We start from the raw sequence: 7,457 nt of genomic DNA on the forward strand, positions 1-7,457 counted from the left end.
TGCAGCGCGGAGCCGCGATGGGGCTCAACACGGGGAGTCCACTGCTCATCGGGAACCCCGCGGCAGCGCAGCCGGGCATGTTTCCGGCTGGACCTGCGCACGGCACTTTCCTGCTGAACCAGTACATTCCGGGCCTGGGCCACAGCCCGATTCTGATACAAGGCGCACTGGGGCAGACCCAGAGCTCTCTCGGACAGATACAGGAGGTCCAGCTGGCCCTGCAGCCACCCCATGCCACGGGCCTGACCCTGGGACCTCAGACGGGGCCCAGGCCCCATGGGGGACATCCAGGACCGCCTGGCACCCCGACGCTTGCAATTCCACAGAACCTGGGGCCAAGGCCCAACATCTTTCTGGCACCGCCACGCATGATGTCGCCGCCCTCGTTTGCCATAGTCCTGGGACAGCCACTGACGCTGCAACAGCTGCAGTCCATGCTGCCCACGCAGACCATGCTAGCCCAGCCCACACTGGGTGCGTTCCAGGCAGACCAGCACCAATCCCTGGTGCAGATACCGACGTTCACCCAGCCGCAGATACTGGCGCATGCCCACCATCACCACCACCACCACCACCATCATGGGACCCTGTCGGGACTTCTAATCTCGACAGGCGGCAGTATAGTGTCCTGTGCACCCAGCGCCAACATTGTCACCCACCATCCTGTCAAGACCTCGCGACACACGGTCCACTCTCGGCCTGTCCGACCAGGTCACCGTGAGACCCGCTTGTTGGCCAGCACAGCGACCCGGCACTTCCTCCTGCGTCCTCTGCGCAACTCCCAGTGTCGCCCGCCAGAGACCGCTGCCTACTGATGGTCACTACACGTTGACAAACTGGACTTGCCAAAGGAACACTTTATGGACTGCCGTTCATGTACATAGCATTTGTCGCCCTCTTTCCTTTTTTCATATGCGTTCAAATCGCGCAAAGCGCTAGGGGGGGAGCCCTGTAGCGCCATCATCACCATCATATTTTCTTCATCACCGCGCCGCGTCTCTCGCGCAGCTGGCGCGAGCTCGAGCTGCGCGAGGATTAGAACGAGCTTCTGGCCTGGCGGTCTGGACGTGGACAGCCACCGCGGCTCCGCTTCAGGCCTGCAATAAAGTGGCGAGATCGGCTCGGCCCCATAGGCCGCCTTCGACGTCATCTCACGTCTCCTCTTCTCTCGCCGCTACAGACCGTTGCCCCCGGGGTAGGTTTGGCCGATTAGTGATCGCCGCTGGCGAGTTTGTGCTCTGGCGTAATCGCTGCAGGGCGGCTGTCCGAAGGCAACGCCTGCGGCTACAGTGGCCGCTGTTATCTCAGTTTCGAGAGACACTTGTGTGCTTCCTTGAGGCGCAACTAGCAGCTCACGGGGAAATAGAATTCTTGAGACATTGGTCTTGCCCTTTTTTGGGAGTGACAGGAGATAAGATCCAGCTCTCTGTTAGGTTCCCCGACCGTCAAATTGTTTAAGAGATTACCATGTCGGTGTTGTTTGTCGGTTCATTTTCCTTTGCTGTGTCTGTTTTCTTCCTTTTTCCGTTTTTTTTTCTTCGGCACAAGCTAACATTGTTAAGTCGCATGTAAAACGTGTCTGTTGTACAAGCTTGAGTGTTATAGGAAATAAGCAAGTTCCGTCATGTAGTATGTGTTGAATTGTCATTAGATCCACTTTTGTATGTGCATTGATATTGACCAGTAGTACTGTAATTGTCTCGTGTTTGAAGTAAATAAAACTTTTCTCAATGTGTCTAACTCTGTTACCAGCCACTAAACTGTTTTAGCGGGACGGCTCAGTGCTCTCCCATAGTTGAGTACGAAGTACTCAAAATCGTTCAACATATTAGATGCGGAAGCATCTTATACTCGCGCCTTGTAGTGCGCCGTCCGCGCCGTCCGCACCGCTTCTCGAACATTCGACAGCTGACGCGCGCGCATGCGCCGTCGCCCACCATCTGTGCCGCGCGCTTCTCCTTCGAGAACATTCGACAGCTGACAGCGCATGCGCCGTCGCGCCGTCGCTATCTGTGCCGCGCGCGCGCTTCTCCTTCGAGAACATTCGACAGCTGACAGCGCATGCACCGTCGCGCTGTATATATACTCAAGGTCGGCGCTCGCTCGCTCAGTTGCCGCTCGTCCGTTGGTTCGTCGCAATAAATAAAACACCGCCCTTTCGCATACGTGCCGTACGTGTTCACTCATTTAACACCCCATTTCACAACCACGTTAACCAATTTAGCCATCGACCCAAGTAAGTCGCAATTTAACACCCGTTAACCAATTACATGCTTCCGCATCCTCCTCAGTGTTCCCCCGAGGGAAGCTGCGGGCAGTTTTTTTTTCACGCGGCTGCGATGCCTTGAACTCATCACGCTCACGACGACTTCATGTCTCGCACTTACCGATGTCTCACCCTCACCGCATTCACCGCGCTCACGACCTGCCACTCACAGCGGTGTTGCCCTATACTGATGCGAGTGTATATTGTCGATATTTGCAAAGAGAAATGTTACTCTTTTGCTTATTTATGAACACATTGTTTATACCGACTTGTTACTGCATGCAGAAAATTCTTCAAGCGCCTATTGTGAATGACAGCCACCTGTCCAATTATTCATCTCTAATATGCAATTAAAGCACACAGCACGAAATAGCTGCGTGTGCGTTGCCCGGAGAATGGGAATTGCAACGATTAAAGTGGATTGAATAAAAAACTGACAGATTTACGTACAGTGGAAATCCATTATATGCGAAGTACGAAGTAGGAACGTTGATATGTCACTTTGAAATCACCACATCTTTACGAGGTGGAGGTAAATTATGCCGTGCATGACTTCTGTGTCATGATTATCACTTTCAGACTTGTCGTTTACCTTCATCGTCTAATCACGTCACGTGATCCCGAATTCAGTATCTGTGAAGCTATCGAAATGGCGGCGAGCACGCTATGAACGTGGTATGCTGTCATGTTCTTGTGACACGCGTGTCATGATTATCATGTTTGCACCAGTCATATAGTTCGTCATCCATTGACGTCACACAACACCAAATTTGGTATATGTGGAGCTAGCAAACGGCCACGAGCACATAATGAAAGGCCCAATATACTCCAAAATAGCGTTGACGCGCGCGCACGCTGGGCACAGCGACGCTTCGTTAGCAAAACGCGAGCACTGGACGGTAGCCCTGCTCGGCTGCTCAGACCTTCAGGCCCAGCGTGCCTTGGTTCAGAGAGCCAGGGCGGTAGCTTTAGCTAATGGGTGTCCTGGCATGTAGACTCCACCTAGTCTGTAGGGACTATTAAAGAGGTTATACACCTCTCTTTTGTAAACAAATGTTTTTCACCACCACCACCACACTGAATTCCTTTTATGAACACCGTAGCGCGAGCTAGGAGCAAACTTGTACGCTATCTGTACGCTGAGTAATGATGATGATGATGATGATGATGATCCTTAACACTCTGGCGCACACCCACAAAGGGGGATCGGCCAAGAACCGGGCGGCAGGATCTTAACTAAAAGGCTAATGGTTTTTCAAAGAAAACGTAATTTTGGGCTGAAAAAAAATATAGAAAGAAAAGCCGAAAATCAAAAAAGGAGTATATCTGAGCAGGGAGCGATGCAGGCCATCAGATGCGATTTGAGACAGAGGTAATGGTGGGTCTAAAATGATATATATATATATATATATATATATATATATATATATATAGGCAGAATAACATTTTTCATACATGTTTCAATTATGTATTCAAATACCGCAGAGCAGACGTCCCTGTGGCTATAACCGAATTTAATGCTGCCAAACGACAAAATTACTGCCACATTTAAGTCTAATCCCAATTTTTCAAGTGGAGCTACCAGGTATGTTTTCCGCTGATGAGAATACCGGCGACATAACAAAAAGAAGTGATCTATCGTTTTCATTTTTTCGCAAGTCTGACATAAAGGTGACGCCTTTAGACCAACTTTATGCAAATATTAATTCGGTTGAGGAATTCTGCAACGCAATCTTGTAAAAGTAACTTCCAAGTGCCGTGTTGCACACCACTGTCTATTCCAGCGGCATCTGAGATGTGCGAAATCTCGATATTTATCCAATGAGTAGCAGTCGTATTCACGCAAACAGAGGTTTCTAAACCTTATTGCTGTCGCGTAAGCCGTATCAGGCAAAATCGGGATAATGGGACCGCTAAGAGATACTGTGGCTAGTGCATCCGCCATCTCATTGAGATATATGCCACGATGAGCTGGTACCCATAGGAGCTGCAGTTTTTTCAAGTTTGTCGGTATGAGTTGTCGAAACATGTGCATAAGTGTTAAGTTGGCTCCTGAAAACAGAGCAGCACATACTGAAAAAGAATCTGTAATTACGACTGCTTCCGATTCGCCCAAAGGAAGTTTCCGTAGTGCCAGTACAATCGCAAATAATTCTGCCATGAATATTGGTGTGTAATCTGGGAGTCTAACCGAAAAGGACCAGTCAAGGGAACGTGAGAAGATACCTGCCCCAGCCTTTTCATTTGATACGGATGCATCGGTCGCAATCATGTTGTTCAAGTTCACATGCGCCAAGTAATCCTGCAGCCGATCATTTAAATATTGAAATGGCATTTGCTTTGCGTTAGAGGGATAAATATACTCAAATTCTATCTTAAGATCTAAGTTAACGTCTCTTGTTGTGAAAATATGTTTGATTTTGACGTTCAGTGGTTCTAGCAGCGCTTGAACGAACAAGATCTGTGGGCAGTGGAATCGTGACCACCAAGTTTCAAAAAAATAAATTTGGTTCTTTAATAAAAGCATAAAATGATGCTCTCTGGGGCACAGTGTATAGTTTTAAAAATGTTTGGATAGTAAGCATTTTGAATCTATTCAACAATGACGGTAGACGCGCTTCCATGTATAGCACATTGTTAGCAACAAACTTGGGCAGTCCAAGGCACAGTCGTAAAGCCTCCCTTTCTAATAGTATTAGTGGTCTCATTTTATATGTCGCACTGCCCGAAAATAAGACACAGCCGAATTCCATGATAGGACGAATGTACATTTTATAGATCATTACCAATGTATTTCTTCGCAACCCCCTTTTTATGTTGCTGAGCTTGCGTAACCACCCCATGGCTCGTGTTGCTTTGGATGCAATGTGATCGATGTGATGTGGCTTTTCCAATTTAACGAGCTGTTATATATGATGCCTAAGTATTTAAGTGAATCCACCTGGGGAATCTGCTCTGTGCCATACATCAAGGAGATGTTGACAAGATCCCTGAGCGAGAACGCTAGAAGCGCGCTTTTGTGTACATTTAGAGACATTCCAATTTTTTGAAGCCATTCCTCTATCATATTTAGGTAATTCTGTAATGTCTGATAAAGTAATTGCAGATCACTGTTTGTCGTAAAAAAAGCAATGTCATCTGCATAAACATATAAATGAATATCGCTATGTGTTGGAATCGAACTGAGGAAGATATTAAACAACACCGGTGAGAGCACTGCACCTTGTGGTACGCCACGGTATTGTCGATATCTGTTAGAAAAACAACCCCTTTGAAAGCAATAAAACTCTCTCTCCCTTAAAAACTCTGCTACCCATGATGTCATGTATTTTGGTAAGTGTGACCTTTCCATCTGCTCTATTAGTATTTTATGCTACACTTTGTCATACGCCTTGGCCAAATCCAGAGTAACTAATGCACAATACTCTCTTCTACGCCTAACCAACTGTATACGACTCTCCAAATCCGCGTGCGCACACCATATGGAGCATCCCGATGTAAAGCCAATTTGACTGGGGTTCAATATTGATTTCTCCTCAATGTATTTTATTACACGTGCATTCAAAACTCTTTCAGTTAGTTTAACCAAATTAGATGTAAGAGAAATTGGCCTCACATTGTCAAGTGTATACCCAAGCCCCTGTTTTTTAAGTATCGGAATTATTTTGGAAAGTTTCCAATCCGCCGGTATCCAAGAATTTTTCAGAGTAATTAACCATATTACAGAGTTCATGTGGGGAAATGTCATATAGTACTTTTATCATTGCTGAAGTTACTCCATCTGGTCCAGGTGCTGTAGGAGGTAAGTGCCTCACTACACCCGCTAGTTCCGCTAATGTCACCTCGTTGAACTCCTCCCCTGCAATTGACTTTACTATGTGTCTTGGCATTGTTGATCTGAATCTTTCTTCTAATCCTTTAGCAACATTTTCTAAGATTTCAGTGAGTTCGCTAGGCGATAGAATTGAAGAATCAATATTGTCTGATGGTGGTATCATTTTTCTGGAACGCAAAAATCTAAAAAGCGCCTTTCTGTTGTATGGTTTTGAAAGATAGCTAAATTTGTTAGTGTCATAGTCATCTTTTGCTTTGCGTACTGTGCGTTTAAAATCTGCTGCCACGTATTTATAGTCACACCAGTTTTTTGGGCATTGGTTGTGGATAAGTTGCTTCCACGCCGCTTTTCGTTTTCTATACCCCCTCGTACAATCAGCGTTCCACCATGGGCTAAACGACCCGCCTGTGCCTGAAGTTATTGAAAAAGTTGACTTTTTTATTCCTCTTCTCAGTACCGCACACAGACTCATAGCCCAAATGTCTTCCTGCATGTCCTTGCGAAGAACCAAAATAGGCTTTAAGTCTTTTTGTACACGCTCATAATTTACAAACGAGCCAATTTTACCAGTTAAAAATATCCCGCGAAAGTTAATATCAAAGCTAATAGGAAGGTGGTCACTGTTTGTTGCGCAATCTAATGTTTTCCACGACGAAATGTTTAGTGAGGAGCTGCAAAAGGTCAGATCTATCGCCGACTTTGATTGTCTCCTAATAAACGTAACAGTGGGGAAATTTACACAAGATAAGTTATTATCAACAGTCCATTCCCACAAGCGCCTTCCATTTACATCAGTCTTGAAACCCCAAGACACGTGGTGTGAATTAAAGTCACCAGTTAATATTACACCCTTCCTGCAGGAAGCTAACATTGCATCTAAGCATCTTGTGTCCTGTACTCCTACCGGAAAGTATGCGTTAACAAAAGAAAAAGGGGAACAGCCTGGCAGAGTGATGTCTAATACCATAATTTCATAGTTAGAATCCATGCACAGGTAGTTAATCTTCGCTCTATGACTAAGTTTTGTTGATATAAAAATGGCAAGTCCACCATCTCTGCTAGGTCTGTCTAAACGAAATAAGCGATAATTTTTAGGTAAAATTTTTGTCCATTTGTAAGCCAAGTTTCTTGTAAAGTAATAATATCTGGGGAAATTTGCGAAGAAATACACGATAAATCTGTGGTAGCCGACCCTAATGATCGACAATTCCACTGTAATACTTTTAAGGAGCCTATTTTGACTCTATAAACCCGCCGCAGAGACTGCTTGATCCAAAAGATCTTTCTTCAAAAAGTCTTTTTTTGAGAGGTTCTCCAAAACGTCTTTCTTTGACAGGAACTTTTTAGATTTTGATT

The sequence above is a fragment of the Rhipicephalus microplus genome, chromosome 4 (genome assembly GCF_043290135.1).
Source record: "Rhipicephalus microplus isolate Deutch F79 chromosome 4, USDA_Rmic, whole genome shotgun sequence".
Lineage (NCBI taxonomy): Eukaryota > Metazoa > Arthropoda > Arachnida > Ixodida > Ixodidae > Rhipicephalus > Rhipicephalus microplus.